The 17,081-nt window shown below is 41.6% G+C and overlaps 1 non-coding gene across 1 annotated transcript; it reads left to right on the top strand.

Annotated features, from left to right (window-relative positions):
- The first annotated feature begins 585 nt into the window (after positions 1–585).
- Positions 586–692, top strand: LOC141625322 (small nucleolar RNA R71). Its single transcript, XR_012535108.1, has one exon. It is a non-coding gene; the product is annotated as a small nucleolar RNA R71 (small nucleolar RNA).
- Positions 693–17,081: the final 16,389 nt, after the last annotated feature.

The following is a 17,081-nucleotide window of genomic DNA, read 5'->3' as shown; positions in this document are numbered from 1 at the left end:
TTTGGTTGAATAAGGGTCTTTGAGCTTGGTTTCTCATTGGAGGTTGGGTGTATGTGGGTTGGGGGTTTTTGGACATTTTGGCTCTTGTATGAAATATTTTGATGAAATTTGGTATTCTCATTATAGTAGTTGGAATAAGGGGTGCCATTCTTGTATGCTTGGAAAGCATTAACTTGTTCATTTGTTCCCCTACATTCATTTTGATCATGTCTCAAGGTTCCACAACTTTCACATACTCCACTTGGGATTGAGGATGATGCCACCATAGCATTAACATGTTGTTTGGGTGATTTGGAAGCCTCATTAAGCTTAGCCATGGCCTTCTCATACTTCAAATTGATGGTGTCGATATAAGCACTTAGTTGAGCACCCAATTAAGTGATGGAATCTACCTCATGCTTTCCTCCTCTATTTGCCTTTCGAGGCCTACTATATTAGGAATTATGAACTGCCATCTCTTCGATTTTGGCCCATGTTTGATTGTCATCAACTTCGGTAAACATCCCATTGGATCTCATATTAAGAATGTTGCGGGAGTCTTCATATAAGCTGTTCCAAAATTGTTGCACAAGGAACCACTCACTAAGTCCATGGTGTGGACAAGAATGACAAGTGTCCTTAAATCTCTCCCACGCTTCATATAACGATTCCTCATCCCTTTGCTTGAACCCGGTGATTTGGGCTCTCAACATATTAGTCTTCTCCGGAAGATAGAATTTCTTGTAGAAGGCAAGTGCTAACTTCTTCCATGAATCAATACCAAGGGTAGCCTTGTCTGGGCTCTTCAACCATTTCATTGCGTTACCGATCAAAGAAAAAGGAAACAATACCCATCGGATTTGGTCTTGAGTAACTCCGGTTTGAGAAATTGTTAGTTATTTTGACCAAATTAATACTCATCTTATGATATAAAGGTTACAAATTAATATAATGTGGTCTAAATCTACATGCATGCAAATAAAATGTATAAAAGATGGTTTTAAACCATCTTAAGACAAAAGTTCCTTACATTGTTATAAGGCAAAATGGGCACAACTCAAGGACTCCTTCCTTGATGTTGTTCTTGTGCTTAATGCAATAAGGATGATCCTCCAACAACACCAATTACCAAAATAGGTAGTCTCCTTTGGTGGCACCCAAGATTAACCCAAAATACTACTAAAAATACTAACTAGGTAAATGTAGTAGTAATCTTGTTTTTGTATATTTGATGTACTAATTAATATTATTACTTTGATAATATTATTAGTAGGTATTTATATGTGTTTTATATAAGATGATGAAGAAAAATAAGAAGGAAAAAAATGGTCTATGGTAGTGGAGGGATTCGGCCAAATGAAGAACAACAAAGACCAAGTTTTTCCTACAATTTTTCAACCCCATAGTTAGTGGAATAACATGGGTATTTATAGCCTATTATGGGGAACAAAAGTAAGTGGAATTTGCCACTTCATGGACACATGTAGTCCTCTAAAAAACCCGGAACAATTGGACTGTATTTGGTCCATTTCGGTTTTCGTCATTTGCCCCACAAATGCTTATAAGTCTTATATTTAATTATCTTACATAATTAAATATTAATTTAATCATTTAACACTTAAATAATACAAATTAACTACCAATAACTACTTAACCATTAAGTAATCATAAGACTATTTTATCAACATACAATGTGTCAATATTAACCCATTTAGCTAATTTTACAACCTCTTGTAAAATATAATAGCTAATTGATTCTTCCTCAAAACATATACACATATCGTATAAAATTAATTAATTAACAATTAATTAATAAATTCTAATCATTTATTATTTAAATATCTCATAATTAAATAATAAATCTTTTGTCCCGAGTTCGTAACCCGTCATCAAATAATACATTTATGTGACTAACTAAGAGTCAAATAATACAAGGAATTAATTATCTCGTATCTCATACAAACAATTAATTTATACTATTTGGGCGTCACCTATAGGTGTGACCTAAAGGGATCAGTTGATCACCGCCGTCACACGACAAAGAATGTCAAACTCTAGTCACCAATCATTACCAATTAACGATGACCAGCTGACAATAAATAAATAAATCCCTGATATTCCTTTTACGAGATTTATTATGTAAACGCACTCATTGTGGAGGACACTACTCCAACAATCTCCCACCTGTCTGACACAAGTGTGCGTTACCAATTCTATTGTCCAATAATATCTCCCACTCAATGCAAGATGTCTTTCAGGTCGTTCTTGCACGTGAACATATCATAAAGTGGTTTCCTCGATCAGGAGAATGATTGTCTGACCGGATAATCTACTATAGATCTCATCCGAGCGTGGCCACGCATTCACAGTCATCTCTCCTCGAGTGGCCTTAAGATAAAATATGACTTAAAAGGACAATCCTGTTGACCTATTTTCTTCATTCGATACAGATCACAATAACCCAGTAAATGCTCATCGGCTTCCTTTTACGGTGCGACCTAGAACAAAAACCAAAGCCACCGGAAAACCGTACCAACGCAGACAAATAGTCACCAGTCTAAAGAGTTGACTCGAAGGAATAAATAGAAGTCCTCGCCATGACCTAGCAACAAAAGGACTCTATAAACGGTCACTGTCCGACAAATTGTCTCACAATATGCCTATGTAATCGACCATCATCACTATGACCATATGACAATCGAACTCGTCATCTATCGCCTTACAATCTAGTCACTCCGAGACGTCACCTCATTAAGTAACTAGGGACAAAATACAATGTTAATCCAGTTCACTTAATAGGGTTCGACGTTGTCTTTACAACCTATTTGGAGAAAACAAAGTATATAAATTCGGACATAAAATCAATATAACGATAAATGCAACTTATCATATATGAAATAATAAATACAATATTTTGATTATTACATATCATATAATTTACAATTTCGCATTCGTCTCAACCCCATCGAAACTACATGACTATCATGTTTAGCTTGAGACAATGGCTTGGTTAAAGGATCGCGATGTTGTCACTTTGTCCCAACCTTACAAACCGTAATTTCTTTCCTTTCGATTAAATCTCTAATTACATGAAATTTCCTAAGTACATGTCTAGACTTGTTACTAGACTTGGGCTCTTTTGCTTGAAAAATAGCCCCAATGTTATCACAATACAAAGTGATAGGATCCTCGGTGGTCGGAGCAACTTTCAGTCCCTCTAAAAATTGCCTAATCCAAACAGCTTCCTTTGCAGCTTCAGAGGCTGCAATGTGTAGATACCTCATTTCTGCACCTCTCGCAAACCACCCGGTGATGATTGGGCCGCATGTTTGGTACGCGGAACGATTTGTGACAATTCGTAATATTATCGTCAAGTGATTGCTCAAATATTAATGTCTACCTCTTAGTTGTCATTTACGTCCCGATACGGTCGTTTTGACAGTAATTAGAGTACATTTGGAGTCCGGGCCTAAAACCGTCTTCATTTTCGGATAACCGTTAAATCCCGAGTCAGAATGTTCTGGAATGTTCCGGATATTTCTATTCCATATTTCACAATCTTTATCTTTTGGTAAACAATTTCCCGTAATATTCACATAATATATTAAGATAAACCGAATTATTCCGTCCTACCATAACTTAAACACGGAAATCTTTCTTCCGAGGAAACCACTGGGAATGTACGCAAGCAGTGTCTGCGCCTCTTCCAAGAGACGCAGTGGCTGCTGCGCCTCTTCCCAGGTCCTGTTCTGTGTAATTTTCGTATCTTTTTCATATCTTTCCGAGATTCACTTCCAAAGAGTCTCCGAAACCCTAATTCCTCCATGTGATTAGTATAAATAGGAGCCTTCGCTCCTCATATTTCTCACGCGAGTGTCCGCCCTTCTCTTCTCCCTTTGCATTCTAGACCTTTGTTCTTACTTTTTGGCGTCTACGTGCTTGAACATTCGACCACGTAAGCTCGGATCCTTCTGAGTACCAGCCTCGTTTGCATGACCGACCAATTTGACCAACTCCACATCAATCAACTTAATTAATCTAATCGTTTTCCTCTTACGAGGGCACTTTCTTTACATTCGCGTCGAGCATCACTAATCGATATTTTAGTCCTTCTCGTTTCGTCAAACATGTAAGTGTGGAGGTGTATAATCTCTCTTTTATTTATTGTATTTTAATTATTGTATCACAATTGTAAGGTTTATGTCGAAAATACCTCATTAAAACCGATTTCTAAAACCACGTTCAAAACCTTTTTTACGGATTTTCAGTAGAGAAACGTCGAGAAAGGACGCAAAGAATCGCCGCGCCTCTTGAAGGAGCGCAGCCTCTGCCGCGCCTCTTCGTGAGGGGCCGCCGCAGCTTCCTCGCTTCCTTTCTTCTTCCTTCGTCCTCTCCGTAATTCGCCTTGTTTTATTCGTCTTTGTTTCGTTTGTTTGTTAATTCTTTGTTATAATAGCATGATAATCTCATATGTATATTGTTCATCATTCATTAGCATATAATTCGTCATAAATCCGACTTAAATCCCTTATAATCTCATATTTGCGGGTTTTCGTCATTAAATTCAATCCGGGTTGTAGAAATTCAATTTGTTCATATTGAGTTTCTGGAATTCACCGTTGGTATATTTGTATCTGTTTATCATCACATGTTATTCATTAATTCATCATGTTTAGTTTAGTCCAATTAATTTGTTTAGTTTGTTAATATCGTTCACTCCTGTAATTAATCCGTCTTAATTCCGTCTCACCCATGTTTTACTGTTTTCACGACCCATTCATATGTTAAATAACCTATTAATCACTTTCATCCGAGTAAATAATTTAAATCCATCGTTAAATTAACCAACGAATATTAACAACTTGCAATTCCGCTTCACAAACTGGCGAATCGAAAGGAAGAAATGACGCAAAGAATCGCTGCGCTCTTCAAGGGACGCAGCTCTGCTGCGCCTGTTCCTGGTTGATTTCTGTCTCTGATCTCCGTTGTTGCCTTGACTTAGTTTAATTAGCTTACGTATTATTAACTATTATTCGTATTATCACCTTCTGTTTTGTCGTAATTCATTCTTTTATTCTTCTTCTCAAATTATCCGTTTTAAAGGTATTTTCGACATAAATCGCCTATTCCATTGTAATTATTGTAATTTTTATTATTGTAATTTCCCTATTATGTTTATCATATTTCTTGTATCATTTGTATGTTTTCACATGTAATTGAGCATTAAATCCCAACTTCGACATTAATTATATGCTAAATTATGTGTCAACCGACTTAGCCTAATCTTCACATGCTAGGATCAAAACTTGGATGTTGCATTGGATGCATATAATCGACGATATATCAAGTACGAATAACTTCCCTAATCATTAGTAGAGGCCGCTATCGAGGCAGGCGGGATTAGGTGTTCGATCAAAAGAGCTTCCTAATACGTACCCTCACCCCTTACTCCAGATATCTGTGAACACCAGTGTTCATTGGCATCCACGAGAGTCATTCTAGACATAGAATGCTAAGGGTAACGATTGCTTAGTGTTCATGTCTCCACTTTGTGTCATGACATGACACGAGGTATTCGAACGGTTCCAATTTCCCATAAAAATTGGTGGCGACTCCATACAAAAATGCAAACGCTTGTTTCTCTTCTCTCCCAAGCGCTCCTGTGGGCCCCCGTTGTCCACAGTTTGGCGACTCTGCTGGGGATAATACACTTACGTGTAGCAAGGGTGAAACTTGAACAAGGTTAGGGAATAGTTTGTCCAAGACAATTGTCGGTTTTCATAACTCGGTCTTCCTAGACCGTTTCATTCGGCCTTCCTAAGCCCAACCCAACCCATTCGACCAATCGTCCCGTCTAAACGGTCCTAATTCTTATTTGGGCCTAAGGATGGATAGCGATTGACGTCATCCATAACATGATGCTTACTCTTGTTTGTATCAAGGGCCTTCACTACTTGAGGAAATGGACTAGGAATCGGCCTTACTCTTGTTTGGTACGAGCCTCTCCACAGACTTCGGGTTTGATGGTTCGGTATGGCAACCCACCCTTTAAACCAAAACCTTTTTAAATGCACTCAGCATCCCGTTATAATGCATGTATAAATGTTTGTACCTAACGTGATCACCATTTCTAAACAAAACCATGACGATTTTTTTTCAAAAATCAAAATCCTTTTCTTAACCAAAATTTCGAAATAGGCCTCCAATTAACGCAAAATCCAGTCAAAACTCTGTCCGTTTGTCGTGTCAAAATTCGGGCCACAAGCCCATTTCAAAACCTCACTTCGAGTCCACTCCTACAACTACACTATAGTTGACTAGGACACACATTTTCAAAAACCTTGTCTCTCTTCAAAGCTCACTCAACACAAGTGGCACACACCCACTTCACGAGTCAAAACATTTCTTCTTTTAGTAAGTGTGTTAGAATGGTCGATCGTGTTTTGATTCGTCGCCGATCTCTTATCCAGTTTTCAAGATGCCCGGATCCAGCGAAACAAACCTCCACCAACTTCAAGATGGTAATGATCGAATTCTAGCCGCGCTAGCCCAAATGCAAGTTACCCAAGACCAAGTCTATGACCGCCTTGAGCTCATCGAAGGCCGTATCTATGCCGTAGAGGGAAGGTTGCCTCCTCATGAAAATGAAGTACTAGGTGACTCTGATTATGAATCCAAGGATGAAAATCCTCTCATGGGGATGACTGTAGCTGAGAAAAGACTCCAATACTTAGAGGAGCAATTGATGTACCTTAAGGGGGATGACATTTATAGGGAGAATAATCGCAAGTATGAGGCCGTCAATTCCAAATTGCCAACTAACTTCAATATGACGGATATCCCTAAATTCAAGGGACACGAGAACCCTTTGAACCATATCCGTGCCTTCAAAGATTATATGTCTGTCAAAGGCATCAAACCCGAGATGTTCTTAAGGATCTTTCCTTCATCTCTTGACACCATCCCGAAGCAATGGTTCTACTCCTTAGATCACAAGAAGGTCGCTACTTGGGAAGATGCCGCAATCGAGTTTTCTAAACAATATGCGGATAACGCCGAGACCAAAGTAAACATGCGTACTCTAGAGGTTCTTACCCAAAACGACAAAGAAGGATTCACCGACTTCCTAAGTAGGTGGAGGAAGACTAGTACCCAACTGGTTGAACGCCCGGATGAGGCTACCCTTGTGGAGAAGTTTGTGGATAATCTCAAACCCATCCATGCCAATCATTTGAGGTACCAAAACATCAAAACTTTTAAGGACTTGACCGTACTTGGTACAAGGATCAAAGATGACATCCGTAAAGGACTCTTGTCCAAAACGGTAGGTCGAGGATATCAAGGTTCAACAAGTCGTTCATACGGCTCTACTAGCAAGACCGATGAAGTTAACCATCTCGAGCCATCCAAGAAAAGTACCCCACCAAAGAAATTCACAAATCTTGGGGACACTTACTCCAACGCTCTAAAAAGGTTAATGAAGCAAGGTAAACTCCAACCCATTGGGCCTACTCCCGAACCCGAAAGGAAATCCAAATTCTGGGACGAGAACTCGTACTGTGAATACCATAGGGGCAAGGGGCATGACACAGAAAAGTGCTACAAGTTGAAAAACGTGCTTCAAGACATGATTGAAGACGGTCGATTGCCAATACCACCAGGAGGTAAACCCAACAACCCTCAGAACCCTCTTGGAGTTCTAGTGATTATAAGTGATGAATCTACCTTAGATTGCTCACACCTTATTTCTCCAATCGAAAATGAAGTCTATGCAATCGAGAATGAAAGGTTCTACTCTACTATCTCCCCTACCATTTCCGACTTCATCATATGGGCAAGGAGTGTAGATGGGCAAGTTTGGGAACTAGAAAATATGGTGACAACTTTACGCGATCCCAACACAACACCCAAAGAACATGTGCCACTAATATTCTCTCAAAATGCTACTATGCAAGAAGTAGTCACCGTGGTTGATAAAATAGTTGACCAAATCATACGACTAGAAGATGAAATCATGAGAATGAGAGAGCTAACTGCAATCAATGGAGTTTGGGCCGACGATGATGAGGACGAGTATCTCATTGAAAACTCCCTAGTCAAAGAAATAGTCCAAAATGGTGAAGACCAAGATGTGGACCACCTAACTCGTTCGGGTCGTCCATATCAAAGCACTACTCAAAACGGTCCAACTAACGTTGTCACACCAAATGATAACGAAGAGGACTCCACTGACCATTTGCTCAAGCAATTACAGAAGACGAAGGCTGATCTTTCAGTCTGGCAATTAGTAGCAAGCTCATTCCCACATCGCCAAGCTTTACTGCAAGCTTTGGCCAAATTAAATGTAGCACATAACTCAACACCCGAAGATGTAGTCAACTTGGTCTTCCAAGAATCACCAAAGCTAAGTAATCCTATTACTTTCTCAGACGAAGATTTACCACCTTTTGGCGCCAATCACAATTTAGCTCTTTACATCACTGTCATTTGTCTAAAGAAGAATGTGCCAATGACCTTGGTAGATGATGGCTCCGCTGTCAACGCATACCCCTCAAAACAAAGATACAAGCTAGGCATGAAAGAGTCGGATTGGACCTCTACCAATCAAGGTGTGCGTGCATATGACGGTACACGACGAAAGGTGGTAGGACTTGTTAACCTAACCATAGCCACAGGGCCAATTGAACGAAAGGTTAACTTCCAAATAGTGGACATTGAAGCTTCATTCAACATACTTCTGGGAAGGCCGTGGATTCACGCTTCCAAAGCGGTAACATCCACCCTTCATCAAAAGATCAAAATCCCACTAAATGGCAAAGTAGTGACGATCACTTCGTCACCCATCAAGGCAATAATCGAAAAACAAATAACAATCAAGTCCTTGCAGATCCCGTATACGAACTTGGGGGCTTCCAAAGTGTAAGTGTCATAGAAAGTGAGTTGGCACCCTTATACTATGATCCCTACTCTAACTTGGTGGTCAACCACGTGCTCAAAACCCAGGGATACTTCCCTGGAATGCCTTTAAACCCTACTCGATGAAACACCTTCGCACCATACAAGGAAGGCAACTCGAAGAGGATACCACTTGGACTAGGGTACAAACCCACTAAAGAAGAAGTTCTCGAAATGCTCGCTCAAGTCCAAAACCGCAAGCATGTAGGAGTCCAAATGAGACCCTATCTCCCTACTTGAAATGGGTATTTTGTTCAAGAAGGAAGTCTAGAACTCTTTCACGGATTTCCCGAGCCTTGGCATTATCTCGAGAGGAAGCTAGCCGGAATCGAGATCTTTCACGATTGCTACTTTATCCCTCCAGAAACGGTTCCTACCGTCAAAACCCGTCAAGCACCTTGCTTAGACGAACAAGCCGTTAGCCTATTGTTCGGAGAAGATCGATTTGTTAGGGCCGCGCATGATGAGATCATTACCATGATACTTCAAGACGATCGCTTCAACCCCACCGCGTTAATTACAGAAACCAACGCAAGACAGCAAAAAGGATGGAGAAAATCAATCAAGTGGACCAACAATCAAGGAAGACTCTTCAAGCTCACCACTGGAGAAGGAGAGATGTTCAAAGGAGAACCAGAAGACGATGAGTTCGAGTCGGAGTCGAGTCGAGTCGAGTCTAGAGAAGTCATTTAGAGAGTCTCCTCCCGTCGTCATCCCCACTCCCTCTGTTTCTCCTAGCTTAGCCTCGAGTAGTCACAGTAGTTCGGGAAATACCCCAACCACTGTCCCTTTGCCGCCACTGACCATGGATCAGTTGGCTTCTTTGTTTCAACTTTACTCAAATTTTAATATGAATAAATCAGGTTCTGCTTACTCTTTGTGTTATCTTGAGTGCAATTCTGTTTACGATGATACTGAGGATGACCAAGACCCAGACTCGATCGAAATACCTCCCTATGTAGCCAAAGAAATACTGCAGGAAGGGGAAGGGGGACCAGTAATAGAAGATACCGAACCCATCAATGTAGGAACCGAACTAGAACCCCAAGAACTTAGGATAGGGACTACCTTGAGCTCTACCAAAAGGGCCGATTTCATAGACCTCCTAAATGAATTCAAAGACGTTTTCGCTTGGTCCTACAAAGACATGCCAGGGATCGATAGGGATATATCGCTGAATATAGAATTCCGATTAAGCCAGGTTTCAAACCTGTAAAACAGAAGCTTCGACGAATGAGAACAGAATGGGCTCTCAAGATTAAAGAAGAAGTTGACAAACAATTCAAAGCCGGGTTCATCAAAGTTTCCGAGTATTCTGACTGGGTAGCCAACATAGTACCTGTATCCAAAAAGGATGGGAGAATCCGTGTTTGTGTTGATTTTAGGGACTTAAACAAAGCAAGTCCAAAAGATGACTTCCCTCTACATCACATCGACATATTGGTGGACAATACTGCTGACCACGCGTTACTATCCTTCATGGATGGGTATGCGGGTTATAATCAAATCAAAATGGCCATAGAAGATATGCATAAGACCGCCTTTGTCACCCAATGGGGAACCTATTGTTATACGGTCATGCCGTTTGGATTGATCAACGCCGGAGTTACATATCAACGCACCGCAACTACACTCTTGCATGACATGATTCACAAAGAAGTTGAGGTATACGTAGATGACAAGATTGTCAAGTCCAAGGAAAGAGAGGGGCATATTGCGAACCTTCGCAAGTTCTTCGCAAGGCTACGAAAGTACAACATGAGGCTCAATCCTCAGAAATGCACATTCGGGGTAACATCTGCCAAACTCCTGGGATACGTCGTTAGTCAAAGAGGTATAGAAATAGATCCTTCCAAAATCAAAGCTCTGATCGAAATGCCACAACCTCAAACAGAAAAAGAAGTCAGAGGATTCCTGGGAAAAGTGCAGTATATAAGTCGATTCATATCGAAAGTCACGATGATTTGTGAGCCTATCTTCAAGAAACTCAAGAAAACAGACCACACCATATGGGATGATGATTGTCAGAAGGCGTTTGACCGAATCAAAGAGATATTGGCTAAACCACCAGTGCTCATGCCACCACAACGAGATCAACCTCTTGGTTTATATCTCACAGTAACCGAAACATCCATGGGTGCCATGCTGGCTTAAACTGTAGGAAGTGAAGAAAGAGCTATCTACTACCTTAGTAAGAAGTTCTTGGAGTACGAGTGCAAATACTCACAACTCGAAAAGACATGCCTCGCTCTTGTATGGGCAACGAAGAAGCTATGCCATTACATGCTTAGCTATTCCGTCAAAATATACTCCAAAATGGATCCAGTCAAATACCTCTCCGAGAAACCCGTCCTCAACGGATGCCTAGCAAGATGGACCCTGATGCTCTCAGAATTCGACCTCAAATACGTGCCACTGAAAGTTATAAAAGGTCGCGCCGTCGCCGAGTTTTTCGCAGAAAATCCCATCAATGACGCACAAACAATAGATACTTGGTCATTTCCAGACGAGGATATACTCCAAACTGATGTAGACTCCTGGGACCTTTACTTTGATGGAGCATCAAACTTAAGAGGATTTGGAATAGGAGTGTTGCTCATTTCTCTTGAAGGCGAGCACACACCAATTGCTATCAAACTCGACTTCGAGGTGATAAACAATGCTGCAGAATACGAAGCTTGTCTCATTGGACTACAAGCGGCAGTGAGCTTAGGCATTAAAAACCTCCGAGTACATGGGGATTCATCACTGATAATCAACCAAGTTACAGGATCTTGGAAAATTCGAAACGAAAGCCTCGCACCCTATAGACCAAGTTGCCCAATTCTTTGATCACATAACCTACCTACACCTACCTCGGGAAGAAAATCAATTTGCGGACGCTCTTGCGAAACTTGCATCTTTGATTAATATGCCGGATCACATGGTGTAAATGCCTTTGTGCATCGAACGACGGTCAGAGTCGGCTTATGTCCACCAAATCACCGATGAAGAGGAAATCGCGCAGGAACCCTGGTTCGAAGCAATCCTGAATTTTAAGCTTAATGGTACCTATCCACCGGATATGGACAAGAGGGGACAACATGTTATACGCCTAATAGCTTCCCAATACGTTCTCATGCAAGGAGAGTTATACAAAAGAACACCTCTTGGTGTAGTCCTACGTTGCCTTGATCATTCAAAGGCGCGAAAGGTGATGGAAGAAGTCCACGATGGAGAATGCAGTCCTCACATGAGTGGGCCCATGATGGCGAAGAAAATCACACGTTTTGGGTATTATTGGACCACAATGGAATCCGATTGCATCAAATATGTAAGACATTGCCACAATTGCCAAATCTTCGGGAATGTACAACATGTCCCTCCTTCATTGCTTTATACAATGACATCCCCTTGGCCATTTTCTGCATGGGGAATTGACATAATCGGGAAGATAACCCCGGCCGGAACAGGAGGCCACTGTTTCATCCTAGTAGCAATTGACTATTTCACCAAATGGGTAGAAGCGGCTTCCTACACTAGTCTTACAGCTAAAAATGTGGCAAAGTTCATCATCTGTCGATATGGTTGCCCACATGAGATCATTAGCGATAACGGATCACATTTCCAAGCTGAGACCGAGCAATTTCTAGCCAAATACAAGATTAAGCATCACCACTCTTCGCCCTATAGACCACAGACTAACGGCGCGGTAGAGGCGGCAAATAAGAATGTTGTCACGATTCTCAAGAAAATGATTGACAACTATAGAGATTGGCCAAGCAAGATACCCTTTGCTTTGTGGGGGTATCGTACATCTGTTAGGACGCCCACTGGGGCTACTCCTTTCTATTTGACCTACGGCATGGAAGCTGTACAACCAGTCGAGCTAGAAATACCATCCTTGCGTATTTTACTCGAAAGTCAAATCGCGGAAGCCGATTGGAAGAGGGATAGATATGAAGAACTCATCCTCCTGGATGAACGTAGGCTACGCGCCTTACATAATGTCCAAACATATCAAGCACGTATCAAACGAGCTTTCAACAAAAGGGTTAGGCCAAGAAACATCAAAGAGGGAGACTTAGTGCTCAAATCGGTTAGACCTCTTCTACCTGTTGACCCACGCGGAAAATTCAAACCTAATTGGACCGGACCATTTCTAGTCAAATCCATACTCCCGGGGGTGCGGTTAGAATCACAGACCTAGATGGGAATGAGTTTTCGAACCCAAAAAACCTTGACCAACTAAAACGGTACTATGCCTAGAATAGGAACGAAAACGCGCCTCGCGTAACCCCACGTGTCGCTCTTGTGGCACTAAATAAATGGCCCCTGGCCAAGTTGAAATAAGCTAATGTCACTGTGCAATTGCATTTTGACAAATTTGTCATCCTCGTATCATCAAATAAACTAAATTTGCACCTTCGGAGTAAGCAAAAAGCTCATGCTTATTTTCTAAGTTCATTACAAGCTCTTGCTTAGAACAATTATTCTTTTACATTTACTCGAACTACGCGCAAGGGTTTGATTTCATTTTTTTAAGTGAATACGTAGGCAATCCTTCACAGGATTCAACCCATTATATCTAAAATGTAAATAGAAGGACATTTGCATTGCATTTGGAATTCGACAAGAATAATAAATAGAAAATCACAACGGTTTCATAACCATTTAACCTTTTTTATTTCATCTATTTTCTAATAATAATAGTACGCTACATAATAAAAATAGAATAGGCTAGGATTTTAAAAACCCCACCTTTTTATTACAACAATAAATAATATTAATAATCAAATAATAAATAAAGACTCGGGCTATTCCTCCATCTTCCCCTTGCCCTTGTCATTCTTGTCATATTTCTTTTCACGACCTCGAGCCGGACGCTCTTGCGCCACTTCAGACCTAATCACCAACGGTCTTTCTCGAGGCCTAGACTTTCCATTCTTGCCAATCACCATTTCCGCGACAGGAGTAGTCTTTGGTTTCTTCGAAGGATGAACAACTTGAAACCCGGCTTCTTCTTCTCCCTCTGTCAGATGCTTCTCTTTCTCTTTCTCTACCTCGCGTACCTTGTAGTCAACGGGCGCGCGCTTCCTCAATCTCTCGCGCTCTTCCGGAGTAGTAGCCTTTCTCCATCGCAGATAAGAATCTGACACCCACAAGGCATTAGCGGAGAAATTCAAGAACCACATGTTTCTTTGGGCTCATTTAATGGCCCACTCTCTTCGGCTCTCCGTAGTAAGCGCCATAGCAGTCTGCGGGACGGTATGAAGCTTCGGGATTGTCTGTTTTAGCCCAACTTGTCTCATCAGCCTTTCCGGGAAGATGCACACCATAAACTCCAATCCAGGAATGCGCACGAACCTAGTAGGATCCAAAGAAGACACTCCAGTGACAGATTTGAGGTGCCACCACGGTACAACCCACCTAATCAAGGGACCATCGTCGCTCTTCAGCTTGTTCTTCCAAAGAATCACGCACCCGAGTGAAGTCCACCAGGTACAACCTCGTCCTCATCGCAATCGAGCGGGCATGATAGGAAAGCACATGAACTGGGGGCTCGATCAATCAGAGCCGTTCCATAAGCCAAACCTACCAAAAGCAGGTATTTGACAAAAAAAAAAAAAAAAAAAAAAAAAAAAAAAAAAAAAAAAAAAACGAAACGAAAAAAAAAACGAAGAAAAAAAAACATGTCTTTTACCTGCAGAATGACGAGACTTCCCAAATACGGTAGATCACGGTTGGATTTCCTATTATCCAAGCCCAAAAGCATCTCTCCTAAGCATAAGCAAGTCGGGCTCTGCAGCCTCCATTTGCTCAACAAGGCCCGCATATGGATCACCTCTCAAGTCTTCATCAACATGCCCTTGGAAGACATACATATGCAACAAGCAAAAGCCAAATGCCCTTCGCCTAGCAACATGAGAAACGGTGGGGTCGGCCCTGTTGATGAATCGATCTATGAAGTCCAACATCCTCACGCCCTTCGAGGTCACTAGATGGTCCACCTCAAGTCTAGTCAATCCAAGCAAGTCTCTAAATTTGCTCTTGTACCCTTGCGAAGTAGAAGGGATGGCAGGCAAGTGTTCGGGATCCCACCCACCAATAGCAGCAATTTCTTCAGGAAATGGGCAAATATCACCTCCAGGGAAGGCAAAAACATGGTAATTCGGGTCCCAATAGTCAAGACAAGCATCCAGGAACGGTTTAACAACCTTGATGAGTTTTAAACTCAACAAAGACCCAAAATTATAAGAGCCCATATCATGTTTCTCCATATTCGAAAATTCGTTGCTCCATTCCTTCAAGCGAATCTCCAAAGTATTCATGATGAGAAAATTATTTGAGAATTTTATGAAATTAGACGAAGAAGAGACGGAAGATTTGTGTGAATAAAAGCTCTATCGACGTTTCTATTTATACTAATTTCTGTTTCCAAAATCCGTCGAGCGTAACACCTTGGGAACAGCGCAGCAGACTCGCCGCGCCTTTTCAAAGGGATGCAGCTCATGTTTGCGCCTCTTCCTCGCCTTCACTTCGTGATTTTCCGCGTTGGATCTTTCCTAATTCCATGACGAATAATTTCCTATTCCTACGGGTTATTATTTTGGTAAATACGAGAAGATTACCATGTTTCAGTTTCCTAATTTCATGGCACGCATTTCGAGGCGACATCGACATTTTTGCCATTTTATCACACTTGTATATTTTCATTTTAGGAAGTAATTTTCATTTTAATTCATCATTTTAGGGAATAATTTTCGCTTTCATTCATTTTTAGTTTTATATTTCTCATTTAATTCATTTATTTTAGAAAATAATTCGCAATTTACCGAATTTCAACATGTATATATTAATTTCAGTTTCTTAATTTCATTTCTACATTTCTAACTTATAGATTTATATTTTTTTTCTTTTTTTTTAGGGGGTAACCCTCCCTACCGTCTGGTCATTTTCGGCAAATTTTTTGCATTTTTTGCATTCTTTTGAGTCACTTCGTTTTGCGCTAATTAAAGCCATATGTATATACAAATGTATGTTTTGCGTGATTTCTATGTAAATTTCGGCAGCATGACGGCATAAACCGTCATCTACCAAACCTGTTCAGAGCTAACCTGCAGATACAAGCAACGCAACCCAGCAGCAAAGGCTCTCAAGCCATCTTATATACAACCAACAAAGGAAATGTACAACAAACTGGGGGCTCTCGCCCCAAACAAAGTCTAAAAATGTCCAAATCGATGTCCAAATGTGCAAGTCTACAAAAGCTACACAAAACTACTGCTGGTCGACCTCCAACTCTGCAACTCTTGCCGCAAGAACGGCGATCTCGGCGTCCCGAACCTCGAGCTCCCTCAACAAGCGAGCTGTCTCCTCTCGAGACTGGGTCAACTCTCGCTCCAGCTCGGGGTCACCCTGTAAACAACAAAATTGGCTCGTGTCAGTCGGTTCAATCAAATACAAGAGAAATCGGAAAATCAAAAATCAAAAATGGAATAGGCATAAGGTTCATACGTGACGACCTCGACGGCAGTAGCTCGCAACCGGTTGGCCACCCTCCACAACGCCACAAACCGAGATGGCGCGACCTGCATTTTCAAAAAGAAATTCTCAACAATTGAACAAGCTCAATCAAATGTGTTCCTACACAAAAGTTACGCAAAGTTAGAGGGTTTACCCTCCGAATCGATGTCGCCAGCGCCCAGATGACAAAGATCCGTCACAAAACCTACGCTCAAAGTCACACAGCTCGGAGATCGTCGTCCTCCCGGTCGCGTCAGTGTACTCGAGGGTCTCGGGGTACTCTGGGGGCTCGATGCCCGCCGCCTCGACCTCCTTCAAAGACAAATGGTTCTCATTAATCGATGATCTTTCATCATAAGTCTCAAAATCAAGTCAAGAGGAAGAGTAAAAGATGCTCACCACTACCGGCCAGTACGCCAACCTCCCGTAGAGGAACGCCGAGTAGTCCTCGCCAGGAAGAAGGAGGGCGTCACCACTGGCACCAGCCAAGTCCGCCTCCCTCTCGCCTCGTAAGGCTCCCTCGAACATCGTCCCGGGAGGATCGACGGGAACCGTCAACACGTCCCGAGAGCACTGACGAGCCAAGCGCTCGCCCAAGTACCACACAGGACCCATCGACGTCCTCAACAGCAGTCGGCCCA

This window comes from Silene latifolia, chromosome X, assembly GCF_048544455.1.
Source record: "Silene latifolia isolate original U9 population chromosome X, ASM4854445v1, whole genome shotgun sequence".
Lineage (NCBI taxonomy): Eukaryota > Viridiplantae > Streptophyta > Magnoliopsida > Caryophyllales > Caryophyllaceae > Silene > Silene latifolia.
The sequence above is the reverse complement of the archived record's forward strand: the minus strand, read 5'-3'. Positions and strand labels throughout refer to the sequence as shown.